The sequence below is a fragment of the Labrus bergylta genome, chromosome 1 (assembly GCF_963930695.1).
Source record: "Labrus bergylta chromosome 1, fLabBer1.1, whole genome shotgun sequence".
Taxonomy (NCBI): Eukaryota; Metazoa; Chordata; class Actinopteri; order Labriformes; family Labridae; genus Labrus; species Labrus bergylta.
In genome coordinates this window covers 19,244,459-19,248,434 of record NC_089195.1, presented here as the reverse complement: position 1 = coordinate 19,248,434, position 3,976 = coordinate 19,244,459, and the positions used below count along the sequence as shown (strand labels likewise).

The 3,976-nt window shown below is 35.6% G+C and overlaps 1 long non-coding RNA gene across 1 annotated transcript; it reads right to left on the bottom strand.

Moving 5' to 3' along the window:
• Nucleotides 1-376: 376 nt before the first annotated feature.
• Nucleotides 377-3,501, bottom strand: LOC109990995 (uncharacterized). Its single transcript, XR_002278269.3, has 3 exons — nt 3,270-3,501; nt 1,741-1,794; nt 377-1,361 (listed from the first exon to the last, which is right to left on the bottom strand). It is a non-coding gene; the product is annotated as an uncharacterized lncRNA (long non-coding RNA).
• Between the last annotated feature and the right edge of the window lie 475 nt (nt 3,502-3,976).

The window sequence follows — 3,976 nt, the reverse complement described above, 5'->3', positions numbered from 1 at the left end:
GATTCAACATTACACATAGGTGAGAGAAATACTGAGATCACAGTACCTTCTTATATTTGTTAAATAATTATGTTTATATTTGTTTGAAACAAACTGACTCAAAAAATTGAATTTATATTTGCGTTACTCTAGAATAAAACATGAAAGTACAGTATGAGCTAAAGTGCAAAAACTGACTGGAATTCACAGCACCCCCAAGTGGAGAGGGGTGTCATTACAAGGGGGAAAAAAAATCGATCCCAGGATTCCTTGAATCGATATTGAATTGGGTTAATACATGCTCAATTCAAACCACGAACCTCTACAACAAACAAAAGCTACCGAGAGACCAACTGTACCAAACAACAATACCAGCTACAAATAATTCACGGGTTCATAATGTTTTATGCTTTTTATTCTCTGCACAGGTTTGGGTTCATTCTCAGAGAATGTACATGACTGCATGAAAGCTTTCAGTACTTCATGCTCTTGCAATAGACTGGTTTCTGTTTTGTTTGCTATGTTCTCAGATTCAAAAGATGATTGATTTTATTTTTCCATTGAAAGGCAGTGTGAGATCAAAGCATTCTTAACTTGCCCATACCCAAACCATGTACGGCAACAATAAAATGAAATTAAGGTTTGAATTAAAATGTATTCTACAGTTTCAATTCAGTATAAAATACATAACAAGGCTATCTTAGAAAGTCTTAACTTTTTCAGATAATGGAAATGGTTACTGCAGTAATTCCTATAAATGAGTCAAATCTGAAGTTTCTGTAAAGTTTGAAAATACAACCATCAAATGAAATTGCACAGTTACAACATAGTTACTGACAGAACAGATTTGCCTACTTCCTCAGCACAGCCTACCGAGTTGATATGATTGAGGACACGTCTGCTGAGGGCGCTAAGGCCCACTGTTGACGCACATTTCTTTGTTGGATTGGTTTAGTACGTGTGGCTCCTTGGCGTGAGTCCAAAAACAAACGAACAAACACAAAATCTTCCAGTTGGATATGCCAATCCTTTGAATTAGTCAACATAATATAGATTAAAGTCCTTTAATCTTTATTATAAAGAAATAAAGAAAATGCTTGATTCTTGCCTCGGTATTCAACTTTCACCATGACGTGCCACAGTTAAAAACCATTGACCTTCTTTGTGCACAACACCTGCTGCTAATCAGCATTGTTTAAATAAGTTTCCATTGCCTCGTTTTAAAGTGCCACCCCATAGCCCAATAACCAAAACACCAAAAATGGCCCCAACACCCACTAAAGTGAACTTCGAGATGTTCAACGGCCCGGGGTTTCCTTCTTCGCTGGGGTCTGTATCAAGAGATGATGAATACTTCGGCTGAAGCTCATCTGTGCGGTGATCTAGGTGGAAGGGAAATACACAAAACAACAACCATTATTAAAGAAAAACACTTAAAACAAGTTAGCAAACAGGTGGCAAACAGTTGTCATATTTTGGTAGAAGTTAGATTGACCACTGCAGGTAGCTTTGCGTAGCATAAATACTGAAAACAGAGAAACAGTTAGCCTGGCTCAGTTTAAAGATGCAACATGGGAATTAGTGGGCTGTATTTACAGAGATATTTTCTTCAGAATAGCCGAAGTACGACTTTATTCATAGAAAACGGCTAGACCACAAAACCTTGTTGGCTGTCAAGCTGTGTATAGCTTTGTTTGGGAGTACAGTATGACTCAAAATAAGGAAACAGATTTCAGAGGTTTAGCATAGAAATGTACTTACCTGAGGCTTGTCCCGCACTGTTCCTTACTGGTCTGGATGGACTGCATATAGTTTCTATAATGCAGACATTATTTAGACAATCTAGATTTGAAACTGTGTAAAATTAGCAAACAGCTATTTCATATTTGTATGATGATTTAAAACACTTAATCCTGTCATTCTGCACACAGACATAACAGATCTCGGGTTGCCTTTGGCTGTGCTTTTAAGATGTATAGAGGAATTTCTTTTAATCAATGGAACCACTCTTATCTGCTGTAACTGATTGTTTTTCCTTGCATATCGGGTGTGTATTTATAAATGACTGGGATTAATTAAATAAACAGATTTCCTGATTTAATAACCAGTGTAGCCATTTCCCCCAGTTTGTATGTGAATACAGGATTGTGTATTGTAATCGTGGGTTGTTTCCATACAAGAAACGAAACTGAAAGTTTGTTATGAAAGGTCATCAAAGCACATGGTCTTTTGTGCTCAACATGAGTTGGCAGATTGGCTGACAGAAAATGTGCTTTAATGGCCAAAATGATTCCCAATAGGAAAATTGAGCTGCAAATTAAGTTTTGAAAAAAAGACACGACTAAGAAATCATTTTACCTTGGACAAGCACATGAATATTGTGGGAGCATGACATGATATATATGCTGGGCATTTGTTTCTAATGCATTTGTTTAGCTTGATTTGTTGATGTCAATCATAACAGATGTTGCAGCACAGTTGTACTTGAGTGATCCCACAGAAGAGCCTTTATGAAAAATTCAAAAGTTTGAGTTTTTTTTTCCGTTGACCTCAAATAAAAACTGCACACATTCAAGTATCACAAGTATCTCATATCAATGATATTTCCAAAATGGTAAAACAATAAAAACTGCTTTAAAATTACAAAGTTTAAAATTACACAAATGTGTTTTAAATCTAGTCTTATACACAGTCTTCTCTTTAAAATGACCAGGAACAACTCAATATCACAGCAGCAATCTTTTTATTTATCCTTTATTTTAGCAGGGAGGACCAAGGTCTCTTTTCTAGGGGTGCCCTGTGAAGATCTTGAAGATAGTTTAACAACTTAAGGAAAACAACAGCAGAGCCACACAATCTGCACTGAAGGAGGTTTCATAAAGACTCTGAATTTAAATAACTTTAAAAGCAAAAAGGGAATTGTGAGATACTGACAAAACCCTCTTAACCATTTTATTTTGACCATCCGGCTACAAATTCAAGCGTTGCAGCCAAACAACCTGAGTAAGCCGACATGAACACAACAGCATGCAACCCTTTACAAATTTGAACCCTATTAAACTCTATAAAATCTACTCATATTAAAACGAATCTACTTTTGTAAGAATAGTTCTGACTTTGTAAGCTTATTCGGTAAACATTCAGATGACTTAAACAGGTGCTTAACGAAAAAAGGTTGATGTTTTTTTTTTTTATCAGAGCTGCTTAGGTAATATTCTGTATTACCTAGTGAAAATTTCCAAGACAAAAAAGTATTTTTGAGGTGAAGTTTAGATGAACTCTTCACTTACCACAACTTGCCAGATGGAAGAGCTGCTGAACAATCATCAAAGTAGCTATTTGGATAAAGATACCCATACCCAAATTATCAGTTGTTACTTTTTTGGATGGAAAATAAAAATGTTGAAAATAAGGTGTTCCGAAAGTGAATGAGATGCTTCCTGTTTTTACTTGCTTTTATAGTGGATTAAATTATGCAGTGCCGCCTCTACTGACATGTATGTTTTCTTCAGTTATTTCTTCAAAGTTGTTGAAAATGAAAGTGCAGCATTGGGTTTGGGTTTCCAGTCAGAGCTGGTTCAAATTTAAGGTAATTTCCATGTCAAAACAAAAGTGAAAGTTGGTAATACAGAGGGGATTTCCTTCTCACTCTGTTCACATATTCTAAACTTGTTTTTGTTTCCAAGACAAAAAAGTATTTTTGAGGCGAAGTTTAGATGAACTCTTCACTTACCACAACTTGCCAGATGGAGGAGCTGCTGAACAATCATCAAAGTAGCTATTTGGATAAAGATACCCATACCCAAATTATCAGTTAACAATTTTGTGGATGGAAATTGAAAATAAAAATGTTGAAAATAAGGTTTTCTGAAAGTGAATGAGATGCTTCCTGTTTTTACTTGCTTTTATAGTGGATTAAATTATGCAGTGCCGCCTCTATTGACATGTATGTTTTCTTCAGTTATTTCTTCAAAGTTGTTGAAAATGAAAGTGCAGC